The sequence below is a fragment of the Hermetia illucens genome, chromosome 1 (assembly GCF_905115235.1).
Source record: "Hermetia illucens chromosome 1, iHerIll2.2.curated.20191125, whole genome shotgun sequence".
NCBI classification, from domain to species: domain Eukaryota; kingdom Metazoa; phylum Arthropoda; class Insecta; order Diptera; family Stratiomyidae; genus Hermetia; species Hermetia illucens.
In genome coordinates, this window is record NC_051849.1 from 188,267,609 (window position 1) to 188,287,375 (window position 19,767).

General features: G+C 44.5%; 1 protein-coding gene across 1 annotated transcript in view; it reads right to left on the reverse strand.

Annotated features, from left to right (window-relative positions):
* LOC119654514 (zwei Ig domain protein zig-8-like) overlaps positions 1 to 19,767 on the reverse strand; it is a 570,111-nt gene that overhangs the window by 201,128 nt on the left and 349,216 nt on the right. The window contains exon 4 of the mRNA XM_038059957.1: positions 3,377 to 3,414. The gene's annotated coding sequence lies outside the window, so the exon portion shown is untranslated. The remainder of the gene's footprint in view (positions 1 to 3,376; positions 3,415 to 19,767) is intronic.

The following is a 19,767-nucleotide window of genomic DNA, read 5'->3' on the forward strand; positions in this document are numbered from 1 at the left end:
TAGACAGCTTCAAGCTGCATATATTCTCTCCGAAAATGTTGCACTTACCGAACAACATCTGATGAGGCAGCATGCGCAATTGCGGGGATGATCCTGGTAACCGATGAAGCAAGTCGCTTTTACGAGAATCAGGACACGAACCTAAACAACCAAAGTGACCATATGAAGTTATTGGCTGCATGGCAAACAGCGTGGGACCAGGCGGAGACACAGGCTTATCCAAGACATAAGTATGTGGATTACGCGAAACCGCAGTGAGACAAGTTACGATCTGACTCAGTTCTTAACCGGACGTGGATATTGGAATTACCTCTATAGGTTCGGTCTCAATGTCCTACGTGTGAAGGTGCAGCCCAGGATTGGAAACTCAAGGAGAAAGCTTGAAACAGAACTAAATACCCGTTTAATGGTGCAATCAAATTCAACTTCGTTTCAATTCCCACTTCGTTGACATCATCAATAGAGCTTCCAAAATGTCTGGTTTTATCCTACGTTCCTCGTCCGACTTTACCTCAATCTAGCCCTCCTTAACACTCTTCAATTCCCTTGTCAAAAACATCCTTGAATACTGCTCTGTAGTCTGGTCCCCCTACCGCACCCGTGACGGCCGCGCTCTTGAAGCTGTACAACGCAAATTCACCCGGACCCTCTTTTACAAAAAGAACCTTCCACGGGTTGATTATCCGTCACGACTCCGCACCGTCAATCTCCCCTCTCTACAGCAACGCCGTATTTTCCTTGATATGTGTACTCTTTTCAAACTCTGTAATGGTCTGATGGATTGCTCCGCCAACTCGGATATTACTCTCCGTATCGCCTCGTCTCATAACACACGTAATGCGGACATTTTTGATGTGCCCTTCGCCGAGCTCGAGATTTACTTTCACTCTCCGATCCCGAGGTTTTTCCGGTCGTACAATGACCTACAGCTTGGTTCATTTGACTCTATGTCCCTCTCTAGCTTTAAGCGCAAAATATGTCATTTACCTGCTCCTCCCTCTGAGGACAATATGTAATAAGAAATTTGCTTTCTGTGTATTGTCCCCATTAAATAAATAAATAAATAAATAAATAAACATGGGACGCGATAGTTGCAATGGTGAAGCGGACCCAAAGCGGAAGCAGCTCATTTAGAGAAAACAACTAAAAAATGAACAGCCCCGCAAAGCAATACCAGAACGGTGGCACCGCAAGGAGAGTGTGGAGAAAATATCGGAGAATTTTAGTTGGTAAGAGTCCGGCATGCGTGTCCTAGATTCCAGATACGTATTTATGGTAGATTTCTCTCAATCAAAAAAAAAAAAAATACAGACAGACAGAAAGATAGAAAGCGCCACACCCAAACTGGCGCATTAGGTGGAGACGCATCTCTGTAACACTGAAAGCCAGTTGATCACACCTAAGAACGGAGAAGTTGAGAGTGTTGAAGTGGAGCCAAGGTCAATATTGGTTTACTGCGAAGACCGCAAACAACAAAAGTCCCCGCTTAAAAAGCAGGGACGAGCAAAATAACCTCTAACCTCGCCAGATGAGACATCAGAAAGGAGACAAGTCTCAGTGGCTGCCTGAAACCAAAGCAAGTACTTAAGAGCGCTCTGGACAGACCTAACAGACAGACCTACTTCTGAAAGTATTTCCGGAACAAATACTAGCTCGTGGGGAGCAGAAAATAATTGAAAACCTCATCGTCATGAAGATATGTGAAGGATGGAATAAGAAGCTCGTGTTCACCAGCTTCCCTTTCGACTAGGTCTTACAATGGTAGACTGCGCAATGGTGGGTACGGTGCACTGGTTAAGGACTATAGTCCCTAAACTGCCAGAATGGTAAGGAACGAAACTATTGACATGTGCTGGGGATGATATACCAGGAGCACAGACCGGACGGTATACCAATGCACGCAGCGATTGAGACGGAAAAGCTTGGATCTCTACACGTGGTTAGGGAGAGTTTTCAGAAGAAACGGGTGGGCAAAGGTAAATTCCTCAAGATTTTTTATAATAGCATACCTGTACACGTGCGCTGGAGAAAACCAATGAAGGATACTAATGAGGACCCAACGGGTGGTAAGCCTATCTAAGTCCCCAAAGGAATCGAGGAAGCCATACTGGCTGAAAGGGCAGGACCGAACAGAGAAGTGAACTTGCTCCCCATAGAAGAGGAGAAGCTGGAAGACCTTGATCTAGGCCTTCTAGAGCTCAAGTCAGAGAACAAAACGCAAGGAAGTGCCATGTCGGAGGAGGAGGTTAACACCTCGATATTGGAGAAAAGTTTCAAACGCTAACGGAGCCGATGGCCAGCAGTAGAATAGCCTAGGTAAATCTTCACCATGCACCAAGAAAGCTCCAAGGATAACATTGGAATAATGTTAGCTCAAAAGCCATGGGTGCGCCGGGTCAGATTCGCGGTCTGCAAGTAGAAAGTATGCAAGTATTTTGGGATCCCAGTTGTGAAAAATCAAGGACCTACATCATTCTCAAAATAAACTTTAGATACATATGTCTTTCAGAGTTTTTATGAGGAGACCTCGTGGCTATCCACGTCTCATTGGAAGGCCTTGAGCGGCAGTCGTGGCATCACGTTACTTTACAGGAGACGACAATCGGATCTCACCGGAATTAGTCGTTAGAATGCTGAAGTTCTGCAAGAGTAAGAAGCTACCACTTCTTCTCGGCAGTGATGCCAACCTGCACAGGTCTAGGGAAGAAGCACTCTTCTAGAGTTCACCCTCAGTAATAAGTTAGAAGTACATAATGCACGGAACACACCAGCATTGGTAACCAGCGAAAGACAAGAGATAAAATACATAAATTTAGGGGATGTTTTGATGAGTAGCTTGGTCAAGAATAGGAGAGTGTCGGATAAGCTTTGTATGTCGGATCACAGAATAATCAGATTCGACACTGAGGGTAACTCGGAAATAAATAGAAAAATAAGGAATCCCAGGAGAGCAGATTGGGACCCCTCCTCAAGACACTTGAGTGACAGCATGATTCATCTTCAGGTAAGAGGTGGCATCAGAAGCAAGATAGTGTCAGAAACAGTAGTGGGAGGCCCCAACAGAGTCGTCATTCACGTATATAATACCAGCTATCCGACTAAGATAGGCAAGTCATCAGCAGATCCTTGTAGAAGCAAGAGAATATAATGGTTACCTAACAAAAATAGTTTGGTATGTTTGTCTAGAATTTTCAGAGCAACAACAAAGAATATTCAAGAATTCCAACCCTTCAGTATTCTTGGTACATGTTTTCAGCTTATTTCTTTATTATTATTTCTTTTTACATATTCTTAGCGTTTAAAATGAAAGGGGTGAGATTTTGATACCCGCTTCATCTGAATAAGCTTTTCGCGTTTGCTTTTTCTTGCAACTTACCTTAACTTCGAACAATGTCATCAAAATATACTTTGCCCCTGAAATTAGAAAAGAAACATAGCATTATTCCACGAAATTACATAAAGACTATGCAAATTTAACCATAGCGGCAAAAACTGCAGATGGGTTCTCTTCCAGTAATGTTCTTATGCAAGACAGATACAATATATATAAATATAATGTAGGGTGGAAAAATATACCACATTCTTTTAATGTGGCCTTGGAATACCCTTACTACGTTCTGCAAGCTATATTAGAGTGCCACAATGCCGATATTGGAAGCATGCTGCCCGCCATACACAACTGAGCTTGCTGATGAAGGCCCCATCGTATGGATGTCCCTTGCTCCCGGACTTTCCGAGTAACTAACACTCCTCTTCCCCTTTTCTGCACGACCAATTTTCAGGACGATTCTTTCGCCAACCATCCTAGGATGGTGGATTTCATTGCCTGACATAGCCTACAGTAGACTTGCCGCCGTAACGTGAATAATCACGAGTACGTAAAACCTTTTTTTTAACCAACTAACATCAGTTCGAGCAGGAACTAGGAAGGTTCATATACGAAATGGGACGTAAAACTTTAAACGGCTCAACTAACTTCAATATATATTTCTCTATAAAAGTGTTGCAGAAAGTATCCGCGAAAATTTCATCTCATCAAACAAATGACCGCTATTCACCAACAACCCAGTGTAGGAACTGCACATATAGTTGATCATAAAGCCAGCAATAGCAAGAAGAAAATATAAACATTCATTTTTTGAGGAGGTTGAGTACTACTAGGCTTAAGCAGACATCAAAAAAGAAAAAGTCGTCATTTTTTATTCCGCGGTTATTCTTTTAACTGTTATTGTAGTTTGCGACTTTTTGCTTGATTTTTTCAAAAGTTAAATAGCTGTAATTAAAACTAAGAAAGGAGCCAAAGAACACAAGTTGTATGTAGAATGTTGTAGGACCGGCGTGATTTCAGGATCGGAGAGTGAAAGTAGATGCCGAGCTACGCGAAAGGGACTTCAACAATGTCCTCATTAGTTGTACTACGGGAGATAACAGATTTGAAAAGGGTATGTACATCAAGGAGGATTTGGGGTTGTTGCAGCAAAGGTAAATTGGGGAAGGATAGTCCACGGGGGAAGGTTATTTTTCAAATGGAGGATTCGGGTGAATTTGAGTTGTACACTTTAGGAGTGCGGCTGTCACTGTTGTGTTTATAATAAAGGAGTTGAAAAGCGCTTAGGAGTGATGGACTGAGGTAAGGTCAGAGGTGGAACGTAGGATAAAATCAGACACTTTGAAAGCGCGACTAACGATGTGTAATGGGAATGATAGCTAGTTATTGGAAATCACACTAAGGTATTGATGGCAATGCTGACAACATTGCATCCTGCTAAGCGCTGTAATCTACACTTCAAGGCCCTGATCCAATCAGATTGTCGTACCAAAGATTATTATTATTTTCGATTTGTCTCAACCTCGGCAGATGCCGGATTTGACCTAATACTAGAACTGAGTGCCAAGCATTTAGGCTCCGATGATCCTACCTATTTAAAAGATAAAGGGGCGCTGATGGTGGTGGCCGATGTTAGACTAACGAAAAAATTCGTCAAGGACTCCCCGCAACATCAAGCACGTGAAGGAACCACTTTCTCGAGATGCCAAATTTCTTTCATTTCCTGAGCCAATGGCTCGTAGATCATCTTCTTCTCCAAGTGTTTTCATTCAATGTTGTTGTTATTATAGGGATTAGCAACATCAATAGTATACGTGGAGCGACCTGTCTTGTCAAATAACAGAACGTCAGGCTTGTTGTGCTGTGTATGGCGATCAATTAGAACTTGACGATCCCAATAAATGCTGTAAGCAGAATCATCAAGCATTGCCTCCGGCTCATACCGGTAAACCGGACATGTTCCCGTGGTCACCCCATGCTTGCATGCACGATTTTGATGGTTCACATTACATACAATATTTTGCCTATTAGTGTATTGCACAGGCGCCAAAATAGCCAAGTCAGAAATGAGATGGTCCAACGTCTCTAACGCCGAACCACATATTCTACAATGGTCGTCCTTCATCTGCTTTATTTATTATGTGCTTTTTATAAGCTTGGGTGGCGACCACGCCATCCTGAAAGAGCTTCCCTTTCTTTCTCTTTCTTTGCTCCCCCCTACACAGCCATCTGTTCGACAAATGCAGACCGAGAAATAGCTGCCAAAGACATTTCACGTGTTTACCATGCATTGCCTTTGATTTCCATTCATCAATCTGCTCTTGGTTACACTTCACCCCATTCAGAGGATTGAAAGATCGTTCCTTCAAGTTAAATGGAATCAGCCCCCAGTCTGCCTTATAAACAGCCGCACGCAAGGGACTCGCTTGGACTTTGCGATAAAAATAAGCGTATAGCGAATAGACTTGGCAGTGATGTTGTACCACCACGTCAACCACGCCTCTGCCTCCGATGTGACGAAGGAAGTTTATCCGCACCATGGCAGATTTTCGATGGCGCATTCGGAATTTGAACTTGGTAGTCCGTATGCGCCGCTGCACGTTTTCCAGATCGGTTTTCGTCTACGGTAACATTCTTCCCCGGGAGATGAAATTTCTGCATCAGTTTTACACGTCGCAGAAATTCGGATAGCAGAGCACACCTAAGATCACCAGCTCGTGCATGGGTTGCTTGGAGAATTCCTAGGTACTTGTAGAATTCTGTCTCAGTCATAACCAGTGCTATGTCCGGCATGCGGCTCGTGATGATCTGCAGATGGCTTGGATTCGGCAGTTGTCTAAATCAAATTCCATCCGAATATTACGGCTAAACATGTCTCTTATTTGCAACAGACTTCTGAAATGGTCAACAGTACCAGCACAAAACTTGATGTCATCTAAGTGGATCAAGTGTGTCAGCTTGGGGTTTCTTTGGCCTCTGGTTGCCTGTCCTATAACTACTTAATCCGACTCGGCAGCCCTTCTCTTCCTCCGACAGAATGTTATTGGTTTCGAGATGCACATTGGTCTTTTTACTAATAAGGGACGTTATGAATTCGTGGGGGGTTGGTAAGCAAGTAATTGGTTAATTGTCGGGGAGTCCTGCCTCGTATCCTTCTTAGGTAGAAGGGAGGCAGTCTCCGCGGTGGAAATTCCTCAGGCTAACTAATGACCTGATTTTGTTCCAGAAATTCTGCTCACGATCCACACCTGGACCGAACCTCCTCCTGGGTAAGATCGGCAAAACTTTTGCCCGGTGTAGTCACATGGCAGGCACCTTCAGCGGTAATCCACTCAGCATGCTGGGCGAGTAATCGCAAAAGTCCACTTCAATATTTTTTCACATCCGTTACCGTTGGTTTTCGTTGAGTGATCTAGAAAAGTGACACTGGTTCGTCGCGTACGTTGCATTCTGGAAACGTCTGGAGTGACTTTCGTCAAATCGCCGTAACCTACTGCATACGATAAATTTTCAGCTGAACCTTGAATAATTTTTCTTGCCCGTAGTGCGGCGTCGTTGCGCGTAGTGCCTACATCCCTCCACACAGTCATGTGCGCGTGCCTCCTCCTTTCACAACCGGGTATGAAACCGGCTGGGAGGGGGGAGTTATTTTATTATTTTTGGAAGGAAGTCTGTAGGGGTTTCTCATCAAGATAGTGTGAAAAGGATGTTGGGAGGGTTCAAGCTAGTGGCACATCCAGCAGCAATTGGTGGCATTTGTTTAACCGACTACCAACGCACAAGAGTTTCTAGGTTGTAATGCAAGAGATCACAGTTCAGCGGAGACGACGCAAAGCCAAATAATTAAAAGCCTTCTGCGTAAAGTAAACACGGGCTGGATGAATGAATGGTCATTAGTAGAAAGTAGGAACAGTAGGAGCCAAGTATAGAGTCTTGAGGAACACTAGAGGAAGGAAAGAAGGAACGGTATGAGCAACCATGAAAAAACTCTCCAGGGAGGGTTTAATAGGTAAGAGGAGAGCCAGGTGGACTCTAATTACTTGTCAGTTTAAGTATTCGAACAATTTGTCAAATGTAAATAGAAGCTAGGGCTGTTTCGACATATAAAATTAAATATACAAGGGACAGCCCTAATAAAAAAAAAAATATATGCTCTGTAGTGACCGCGGCTTCGCGACGGAAGCGGAATCTCATTCGGCTCTTCCTGAATTAATTTGCTCAAATAATGCATTTCAGAATGTGCAATTACCCTAATATGCGCCGCAGATTGCACATTATTGAATCCACTCGGGCGAATTAATCTTGACAGAGGGGAATGATTTGGCGCATCCGTAGGTGCACACGAATGTTTCTGCAACATGAACTCTCGGAGTTCAACAGAATTCAAGGCGAGCGTAGCGGCATGGGGACCGGTTCTTGGTGGAACAGCTGGGCTGGCCAGTGAGATAGAGAAAAGTTTTGGGAGACAACGACACAATCAGGAGTGTAAAGCGATATGTTGGAGCCGAGCAAGTTGCTGATTGTTTTAAAGGCGCCGGTTTAGTTGTTATCCCAGCATGCTCAGCATGCTGGGCAGGTAACCCCCAAAGTCCACCCCAATACTCTTTCGCTTCCGTCACCGAGAACTGTATTGTCTGGGCGCTCTGTTGGGATTCGTTGAGAGATCTGAAAAAGCTCCGCTGGTTCCTCGCGTATGTTGCATTCTGGACACGTCTGGAATAACTTTCGCCATATCGTCGTAACCGACTGCATATGACAGAAAGTTTCTGTTTTAGTGTGTCCAGAATGTCAACAACAGGGGATGACATAATTCCGGTAAACCCTCTGCACTTTATTTCTCACCCGCCGGCTGACATTGCCAGTGCTGATCTGAATCAGTCTAGCAATGTCCTGCCTTAGTGAGTCCCGCCGACGTTCCAGACGAATTTTCCATGGTGGATCCCTTTTGTCACTCAAACCAATAACACGAAAGCGAATCTTCAGACCGTGCAATCTCATAGCCGCAACTGCACCACAATACACAAGTGATTGTAGTTGCAGCAGCGACATACTCGTATCAGCACACAATCGAGATGCTATCTCATCATTGATTTGAGATATTATAGAATTCCCGGAGTTGCTGGAGATGCATAGAGCCTGGGAATACCTGGTCTATGTAAAGGATCCATATCCGAGAATTCTATACACGCTCTTTGGAATTCGCCCCGAACCTCAATGGAAACCTCAGCTGGACAGTGGAGAAGAGTGCTTCGGCGAGTACTGAAACTGTTACCTGCAGTACGGCGTGGTGTTGTTGATGCTGCCGCCTCTGCCCCCATCGACTCTCGGTCACCAGTTTCCCCGATGACTTCAAGTCGAACACGCTCCCTGATGGTGGCCGGGATTGTGTTGCTGCGAGTAATAAAGCGGTACTGGTCTGCGACTCGGTGACAGTCACGTGCGCGAATTGCGGGAAACGCTCGACGAATATCTGGTGCAACAAGGGGCGGTAAGATGTTGAACGCGCCCCGCCGTTATTTCGTAGTAGGTTCATTTCTTCAGTCCATTTCATCTGCTTCCTACGCGAACCTGTTGAAGTGGTCGCCACAGATTGTGGCAGCAGGCGGAGCGGTGCTCCTGGTCGTCATGGTGCCTGGACGTCGAACCGCCCCACGACTAGCGGTTTCGACGCCATGCTGTCCATTACGAGAGCCCGACCCAGTCACCAAGTCAGACGACTCCCGCCGGTTATCCGTACCGGACCTTAAATTTCTCCTTCTTCTCATTTTTGGTAGTGCAATCTATCCCTAGCTGCCAAGTGTTGAGATAGCTTCCTTAGTGAGTAATCTGCAAGACTGCAAAGTTCCTGCACTTTCCTCACCTACCCCCTGAGACGCTGCGGTGGCGTACAGCCATTCAGACTGAAGCTATCTATCCCTCCTCCTTTCACAACCGGGCTTGGGACCGGCTTCGGCGGAGTTCGTTTATTTATTTTTATTTTTCCTTGCTTTTACTTTTATATTATTTTATTTTTTTGTTTGTTTGTTTGGAATGGATGAATATATCATGAATTGTGAATAATTTTCCTCCATCTCTCTTCCTCCTTGACCACGCAAAACCTTATTAGGAACATCCTCTGATATACTAGCCTGAAGATATCAAGGATGGAAGGGAACCGCAGGAGCCGCTCAATAAATATCTGAGGCAGGGGAAACCGTGATTAGGATTTTCTCTCGATCACGGTATTCGGGTCCGGAGACTTACGGCTCCACGCGTACCGGCGAGCCGTTTTTTTTCCAGCTTTAGCTCGCGTTCTGGTTTTCATCGTTAGGTCGTCGCGAATTTCTTTGTTTGTAGTCTATCCGGCGCGGACCCACGCATCGGTATAGACACGTTAATTTTGTGATAATGACACGTGAGGGATCAAAGGGCTCAAAGGACCGCCCCCCTTCCCCCACATTCCCGAGCCTACCTAGCGCAGAAGCCTGCAAGAACGTGTCAACTGAGCACTTTGATGGAGCTTCAATCTTTGCAGGCGGGCCTTCATGGTTAATTTCGCAACCTTTTTAGGTTTTTGGGATAGTTCTTCATTCTAGGTCATTCTCGGCCACTTAGGATGATCTTTTGGTCCTCCTATTTCCCATAAGTTCACAGCTCTTTTTATTTATTCCCCTTTCAGCTAATAAAAGAAGGTGACTTCAATGGGCAAAAAGTGGACTTCGTGTGCAGTGCATCAATACAGTCTAAGTGCTCAAAGGCTATGCTTATCCCCCTACCCCATACACAAAGGATTCTCGAAAGAGAACATATGCAGAAATAAAGCAAAGCTTTTAACCAATAAAAAATGTCTGCTTTGATTTCCACTCAAATTTTGGAAATTGGCTAACAAGCCCATTCCATCCGTCAACTAGACTGTTGACTGATCAAATCAGCCACTGCAGAAATTTGTTGTCCAAACACCAATGATTTTTCCACAATTCCCAGCCAATTATTTTGTTTTTGAATTCACCAAGACTTACGTTCATTGTCCAGATATTCAGTTCAATTATTAGCCACAAAAGCCACAAAACCAAATCCATGACGTTTTCATAATACATTTTCATTCCCGTTTCAAAAAACATTTCTTCGGAACTATGAATATTTCAAGCCGTGCATCACAAACGAATCAACCCCATAGGTTGGAAATTTCACTATGGAATTCAGTTGGCATCATATGGGATGCTGCAGTGCAGATTTCGTTTAAAGTCACAATAATTTCGCAGCTGATATGAAATACCTCCGACCAAAATAGCTTGAAGCTTCATTATATTCCCAGGATGCATGAACGTTATGGGATTTCAGCAATGTTGTCTTGTCAAAAGGTACGGTGGCTTCAAGGGAAGTCGGAGATCAGGATTCAATTTTCCTTTGGCTGTTGGTAGCTCCACAATTCCTATTCGTCAAGCAAAATACAATCCTTGGTTGACATGACAATATGTTTACTACGAACTTCGTTCAGTAGAATACCAATTAAAATGCAGCTCAGTTGATATGTGGCTACATGAAAAGCATATTCACAGAATATTGGGCACTCTAATAAGTCGACAATGCGCTCGTATCAACCCACAGAATACTGCCCCGTGTTGCACATAAGCCAGCGCAATTTTCATTAAACACTGCGGTTTACGTATTCTCTTAGTAAAAAATTCGTTTGATGGTCTTGTCCTTTACAAAGTCCTGTGGCCTGGTTTTAATCTTATAATTAAAAATACCGAAGGATGAATTAATTAACAAATTTACGGATGCAGGGTAGAGTTGATTGGCCTGTTCCTCTTTGAATATTTTCAGCATTAAATTCTTGGATTTCACTCAGAAGCAATGGAATTGCTGTATTGAACTTAATGACAGAGGGATAAATTATAATTAGTTTTCACCAAAAAACTGTTAATATTCATAAAGGGATATTTTTGCACAGTCTACATACTACATACAGTCTCCCCACCTTAAACTTAAACGCAAAATCATGCTATCGTGGCAGTAAGCTCAGTCGCTTCCGAGTAAAATATTTTGTCTGACAGACAGATAGACCTTCAATTTATCCGCGCTGGCTCAGCGACACCATGCCATCTGTATCTCCGAAACCTGGCTAGACGGTGCCATATTATACTCCGAGCTCCCCGAAGGTACTCCACTTTCCGTTGTGACAGGGACCGGGATGCTTCTCGTAAGTCCGCTGGCGGTGGAGTCCTAATTGCTATAAAAGATTCACTCCCCGCTGAACTCGTCTTCTCCCCCTCTAGCTTTCCTTTTGATTGTGTTGCTCTTCGTGTCTTCCCGCTCAACTTCCTCCCGTTCATTGTTTCTTGTGTATATGTCCCCTGTGCTAGCCCTTCTCACCTGTATGAACAATTGTTTGACAGTTTATCTGAACTCCTTACCGTCAGATTCCCTCCCTTTCTTCCTTTCCGGAGATTTCAACATCCCCATGCTCAACTGGCCTAATCATCCTAGTCTTCCAATTCCTTCCAACAACCTCTCCCATTCTTCCCTCCCACTTTCTTCCTTTATGTATACTTGCTCTGCCCTGAATTTCAATACCACCAAAAACTCCTTGGGCCGCACTCTCGATCTATTCCTTTCCAACCTCCCCGAGCGCCACCTCTCTTTATTTCCTGGCACGTTCCCGTATATAAAAACCGACGCTCACCATCCCGCGGTTGAATTTGAAGCGGAGCTCCCTCGTTTAAAACCCAAAACCAAGCGTAAATCCACTAAGTTCAACTTCCGCAAAGCCAATTTTGACGGTCTGAACTCAGCTTTAGCGTCTTTCAACTGGGTACATATATTAAGTAATTCATCGTGTGATCAAGCTCTTAACACCTTCTACAATATCCTCTCTGATCTCCTCTCCTATTATGTCCTTTCTTCCCCTCCCTGCCTACGTTCTTACCCAACTTGGTTCACAACGGAACTTCATATTAACATTCGCTTGAAACATGCACTGAGGAAGAAGTTTCGGGCTTCTAAAAATGACGCCGACCTTGCTCACTTTAAAGCTATATGATCTACTGTGAAGTCAATGGTCAGAAAAGCGCGTAAAAGGTACCTATTGAGCATCGAAGCCGCCCTTGCTCGCGGTAACTTAAAACCCTTTTGGTCTCACGCTCGCAACTCTCGTAATCCAACTCAATCTGTCCCTTCTTCTACCAGCTTCGCTGACTCCACTGCCAACTCTCCACAACAATCCTGCGACCTTCTCTGCACCTACTTCTCTTCAGTGTCTTCTCCCTTGACCCCTTCACCCTCTACACCTTTCATAACCACAGACTCCTCCGAATCACTAGCCATTCCTCTCCTTACGCCTTCCTTGGTTGAGTTCCTCATTGGTGTCAATGTCGGACCTGGCCCCGATGGGCTTCCTAATCTCTTCCTCCTTAACTGTAGAAAACACATTTCCCTCCCCCTGTGTATAATCTACAACAAAAGTCTAGACGAATCCCCGTCTCTGGAAAGAGACCCTTATCATTCCTATCCTCAAGAGCGGAGACCCTTCCCTTGCTGTGAACTACCGCCCTATTTCCCTTCTCTCCTCTTGCTCCAAAATCCTAGAAGGATACGTCAACGACTGGTTGACCGCGCACTTCGATCACCTCATTGACAAGGAGCAGCATGGTTTCGTGAAAAATAGATCAACGGCTTCAAATCTTCTGGTCTTTACCAACTTTGTTGCTAACCGCTTGAATTCACGACAGGAAGTACATGCTGTTTATACTGATTTCTTCAAAGCCTTTGACACCGTTGACCATAACATTCTCCTCTCTAAACTTTCTTCGCTAGACTTCCCTCCCTGAGTCATCTCCAGGCTTTCCTCCTATCTCTCATACCGTTCCTGCAAAGTTTCTTTTCATGGTCACTCATCTGGTTTCTTCTCTCCTTCCTCTGGTGTTCCCCAAGGCTCTACACTTAGCCCCCTACTCTTCCTGTTTTTTATCAATGACCTCGCCTCCATCCTCACCTGTCCGTATTTGCTTTACGCAGACGACCTTAAATTGTTTGCCTCTGTTTCATTTCCATTGGACTGCGCTCTCTTACAATCCAACCTTGATAATTTAGCCCGTTGGTGTTCGGTCAACAAGCTAACACTAAATGTCAACAAATGCCACTGGATGCGCTATTCCCTGAAACCCTTCCCATCATCCTTTTCCTATTCTCTCAATGGTCAATCCCTTTCACTACTGACCACCTTCAAAAACCTGGGTGTAATATTCGACGATAAACTTCGTTTCAATTCCCACTTCGTTGACATCATCAATAGAGCTTCCAAAATGTCTGGTTTTAACCTACGTTCCTCGTCCGACTTTACCTCAATCCAGCCCTCCTTAACACTCTTCAATTCCCTTGTCAAAAACAACGCATCCGTGACGGCCGCGCTCTTGAAACTGTACAACGCAAATTCACCAGGACTCTCTTTTACAAAAAGAACTTTCGACGGGTTGATTATCCGCCACGACTCCGCACCCTCAATCTCCCCTCCCTAAAGCAACGCCGTATCTTCCTTGATATGTGTACTCTTTTCAAACTCTGCAATGGTCTGATGGACTCCTCCGCCAACTCAGATATTACTCTCCGTATTGCCTCGTCTCATAACACACGTAATGCGGACATTTTTGATGTACCCTTCGCCGAGCTCGAGATTTACTTTCACTCTACGATCCCGAGGGTTTGCCGGTCCTACAATGCCCTACAGCTTGGTTCCTTTGATTCTATGTCCCTCTCTAGCTTTAAGCGCAAAATATGCCATTTACTTGCTCCTCCCTCTGAGGACATTATGTAATAAGAAACTTGCTTTCTGTGTATTGTCCTCATTAAATAAATAAATAAATAAATTGCTAGGTCAAGATGAGCAAGGAGTCTCTCAGTCTCTATTTGGACTACAATCACTGAGCAAAGCTGATGTGAAACGGCTTAGGAAATCAAATGGTCATATACAGATAGCGTCCATAAGTCTTGATAAAGAAGCAACAAAAAATGCCATTACAGCGGCAAAACACTAATTGCATTGATGGTCTACTGGCAACGAGATGACAGTCCAGTGCGTAAATGTCTTAAATGATGTTCATACTAACTCCCAAGACAGACCATTCTGTGGCGCGAATACGGCAGAAACGGAAAACCCAAATACGTTTCATGCATGGAAACGGAAAGTAACGACGTTGTATACATTGCAGCACTAAACATATCATTAGAGAAATTAACGCTGGAGAAACTACCCTTCAACGTAATCCTAGAATAATTACCAGTAACTTTAACGCAAGCGCAGAACAATGGAGTGACAGAAAGACCAAAGCACTGTGATGAATATTGTTTCAGACATTCTCACGCCTGAAAGTGGTACAAACTATGAAGGACTCAACGCTATTCGGAAAAGAAGATAGCAATCGGCAGTGGACTCACTGTCATCAGCGATATCCTAAGCGAGGACTTAAAACGGAATGACAGGGGGAGTGCTACTTTGGCATAGCACTTTTCTCAGACGAAATCCAAATTTCTGATCGAATTCGAAAATCGAAGAAACTCGGAAAAACTACGTCAAAGCTACAGGGCGATCACTTGACCTAGGTTGTTGCAAAATATAATGAATACTCTCCTCCCAGAAGATGTGAACGATACGTACATTTGAACGTAGTACATTTGAATCCCGTGGAAGCTCCTATAGTTGTAGATGACAAAGTTCTAGATACAGCAATGAAGTTTTTTGAAAATAAGACCTAAGCCCAAATGAAATTCCGAACATCGCCTTGAAAGTGGCAGCCAGGACAGCACCCGAGCTATGGAAGCTACAAGAGTGGGGTAACTAATGGACATCCCTCCGATAGTCTGGTCAAAACCATTTGCAAATTATTTACGAGAGTAATTTAAGAGTATTTGCAATAGGTTGCCCCTTATTGCGGAAAAGGATGGAGGCCTTTCTGACAAGCAACTTAGATTTCGTTAGGCGAAATCAACTGTCAACGCTTAATTCCAGAAGGGTTGAGTGCAGCAATTAAAGCCTCTCTGAATATTGGGGTACGCGGCTCCAGTATGGGCAACTACGTTGGAAAATAAGCGAAAAGCGAAGAATGTCGCATCGAGTACAACTTAGGCACGAAGGGTTCCAAAAAAAGTAAATAAGAAAGGGAACGAACCACGACGAGGCGCAGCTAAGAATTGACCTAGCCTCATGACGCACTGCTCCGGCGCCCCATTAGTACGTAGCATGTAATATATGCATATATTATGTGAAAGTATCCACTTTCGGGTGATATTGACACTCATAGTCTTGTATTTGGAAAGAAGCGATAACTTTGGCCTATTATAATTTTGTTAGTAATAGTTCGATTTCCACGAAACCTGGCAGGATCATGTTTTAGGATATAATCTACATTGCTGACTCTAGGATGAGTTTAAGGGGGGTTTGCAGTCAATTACTAAAAATTATACTATTATTAACTTTATTTGAAAAGATATGGACATGGAGGGTATTTTGGAACCTAGGCACCGTATGGGTCTCAGATTTTTCGGTTGGGTAGTTTCTGAGAATGGAACCGTTGAAAAGATAGTCAATTTCGACCACTTTCCCAGTAAATGTCAAAATTAAGACCGGCTTAGTAAGTACTAATCGACACCTTTTATTTGATATCCCACATGACCATATTTGAAGAAAGCAAAATTTACACCCCGTTTTTGCATGTATGGGGCCCCCCTAAAATTCGATGTAAAAGGATGTACCACCTTTCCCCACCTTTCCACCAAATTTAGTGCCAATCGTTATAACAGTCTCCGAGAAAAATGCGTGTGGCGGACAAACAGCTAGACAGACAGTTAGACAGTAAGGTTTCGTTTTACACAAAATCTTAAAAAAGGAATAACCTAACAATTTATCAGAAATTTCCAAGGGATTGGTAGTACAGATCCAAAGTGGTGACCTCGACATCAGCAGCACACGTGCCGAAAAACACATCCAAAGTGGTGGTGACAAAACAATGACAGCAGGCAGTGCAAATCGGCACAAAAGGAGTGTAGAAGGAAACATTAATATGAACATTAGTAATGAAATATTCGAATTTGTAACCTAATTAACACTAATTATGTCAAGTAAAATAATTTAATAAAAGTGTATACTCGTCACAAGAGCCGGCGTGTAGTTTTTGGTAGTACAGGTTTTGCTCCGGTTTCCGCACAGTTGGCTTTCGATTGTGGTTGTGTTGTTTCAGTAGGGGCGTCATATTTTTTCTATCCGCTTAGATTTTCTGGTTGGCTTCAGCATTCCACCGACATTCCCCTCGCTCATCTCGAGAGGCGCCACCCCATATGTCGCAGAAGGAGAAAACAAGATCGGGCAGCACAATGCCACCGTTGCAGCTATGCCGATGCTCCTCTTTTGGCGGCGCAATTCAACGGCTGCACGGACTCGGGGTCGCTAGAGGCGCTGTCCGCTACCGCCGACGAAAACCACACCATGGGCGAGCAAGTATCCAGGGACATACGGCAAGAGGTTGACAACCGAAAACAAACGGCGGGTTTATTGGATGCCTCATTTTCAAAGTTAACAGCAACTGTGAATACTTTACGCTCGGGAGGTGCATCTCGATCGTACTCCGCAAAGTGGGCGTTCCAGTAGTCACACCCCGGACCCTTAGTAGCCCCGAAAATTTACCGATACCATCGCAAATTTGAAGATAAGACAACTAAATCAAATGAATTCACAAACACTAGGCTCACTGGGTGCATCGGCAGTGGCTCCCCAAAGCACAATACCACGTCACCTTACAGCTTTTGATCAGCAGACATTGCTTTCCCATCAACATGGGCACAGAGGTGTCGGTTTTCCCCGTATGCCGTCTAAACACGCTCATACCACAGAACTTGTAACTGGCTGCCGCGAACTCCTCTCCAGTCCGAACTTACGACTACAAGCAAATGGACGTGAGTCTCGGATTGCTCCGAACGTTTTCGTGGCGATTCGTTTTGGCGGACATAAGCCTCTTCATTTTAGAAGCATATTTCCTGCTCCGTAAATGACACCCTTTCTATTGTTGAAGACATTGCCGACCTTGGCATTCTCACCAAATACTGCAACATCACTACTAAAATTAGCAACCGGTTAAGTACCATCACTCTCGGCTCCCCTATCTTCTCAAAGGTGCATCATCTATCACCCCAGAAGTTGGCTGTAGCAGAGAAAGAGGTTGAAGTTCTCATGAAACCGGGAATATCCAATAGTTGTTAATCTTCGCCACTCCGCAGGGATGCGAATGGAGAACTTGTGGAGATTACAGTTTCCGACCGATATTCTATTCCACTCATCCATGACTTTGCGCATTCATTGACTAATTACCGTATTTTCACGAGCTTGGATCTGGATGGCCAAGGCGTATCATCAAATCCCTGTAGCTTCCGAAGATTTACCAAAAACGGCTATTTGCATACCTTTCGAAATTTTTCAAGTTCACCAGGACAACATTTGGCCTGTGCAATGCAGCGCAGTATTTTTTTGAACGTCTCCTTGAGGGTGGGCTCGTTCTAAACGTTGAAAAGTGCAAATTCCTACAAAATCTGGTGAAAATTCTCGGCCACATGATCACTCCTCATGGAATTCGGCCAGACCCAGGCAAGCTTGAAACGATCAAAAACTTTCCCCTATCGACTGCAACGGTTCTTGGGTATGTTAAACTTCTACCGACATTTTCTGCCCATCGTCTCTTATTTGAGACCAAAACTAAAGACTCTTGCGAGGTTGTATTGTCTACAGAGGCCGTCCGAGCATTTGAGACAGTCAAACAACAGCTGGTCGATGCTACACTTCTGACAATTCCTCGGCCAGATGCACCCCTGGCCGTATTCATCGATGCCACAGACACAGTGGTAGGCGCCGCTCTTCACCAACGGCTGAACCAAACCTGGCAACCATTGAGCTTCTTTTCTAAACAATTAATCAATACCGCGCCTACGAGTCGCAGTTTACTGTGTTCACGGACCACAAGCCGCTTACGTTCCCGTTTAAACAAAAGCACAACAAAGCGTATCCTCACCAGCTTCGCAATTGAGCTTCAACAACCAGTTCACGTCCGACATCCAATACGTGTCAGAAAAAAACAACGTCGTTCCGGACGCTTTGCCACGAATTTCGGATGTTACCGTTCCCACCGCTGTCGATTATACGGCAATCTCCGAGACAAAGAAGCACGAAGCAGAACTTCAGAGCCTGAGGACAAACTCCAAATACAAGTTCAAGGAGTTTCCTACCTTCGGCTCAAACTCGTACTTATTCTGCGAGACCTCAGAAGAGGGACCTTGGCCATTCATTCCGGCTGAATTTCACAAGGGAGTAGTCAAAGCAATACACGACCTTACGTACCCAGACATCAGGACGACGAACCGGTAAGTCATCGGAAAATACTACTACCCGTCCATGAACAAGGACGTAAACTCTTGGGCCAGATAGTGCATCGTGTGCCAAAAGTGTAAAATCAACAAGCATATAAAAACAGAAGTAGGCATATTCTCGTGATCATTTGCCCATTGCGAGACTGGTACGGTTGCAAGTGTTGCCTCACAATCATCGACGGGTTTATGCGGTAGCCTGAAGTAATACTTTTCACTGAAATTACTGTACAATTATGTGCCGAGGCCCTCAGTCGAGAATGGATCCCGCGCTTTGGTATATTCACCTTAATGATCACGGACTAGGGAATGCAATTTGAGTCTACCCTTTTCTCGGTGTTAGGTGAGCTCGCAGGTTTCAAATGTCACAGGCCCACTGCATACCCCCCACAGTCCAATGGTGTGCTGGAGTGGCTCGTGACGATCCGTCGTGGTCGCAGTCTTTTCCTTTCGTCGTTTTCGGCCTTCGCATAGCCCATGGAGAGGAATTCACGACCAGCCCCGCGAAGATGTTATAGGGAGAATATGAGGCTCCACAACGACCCTGTGCTGAATATCAGGTCGGGGTTAAGTGACTCCTGTATGCTGCGTCTGCTCAGGGATGCAGTTTCAAAACTCCGGCCGGCTCCACCTTCCTCACATACGACGCCGGAGATCGACATCCCCAGGGGCATTGAGACATGCTCGCGAGTCCTCAATAGGGTGGACACTTCTCGAAAACCGCTTTAAGCGCCATATGAGGGCCCCTTTAAAGTCCTGGAGCGAGTTTTGTTTTACACAAAACCTTAAGAAACATACACCTGGGTGAAGAGATCAATGATGGGAATTACCGAAAGAAAGTCGACTAGAGCAATGAACAGGCCACGTCTATGGACTATACTCAAATAACCTAAAAGGAAAAGCCGACGGATGCAAATCAATGAAAACTCCTGAAAGCGCTGGGTTGAGTTAATAAATAAAGACGGCATGTAAGTGCTTAGACTGATGAAGTGGAGATATGAAGGAAAAATTGAGACTCTTTGAAGCAAGACATTCTAAAGACGAAGTCCGGGAGCGAA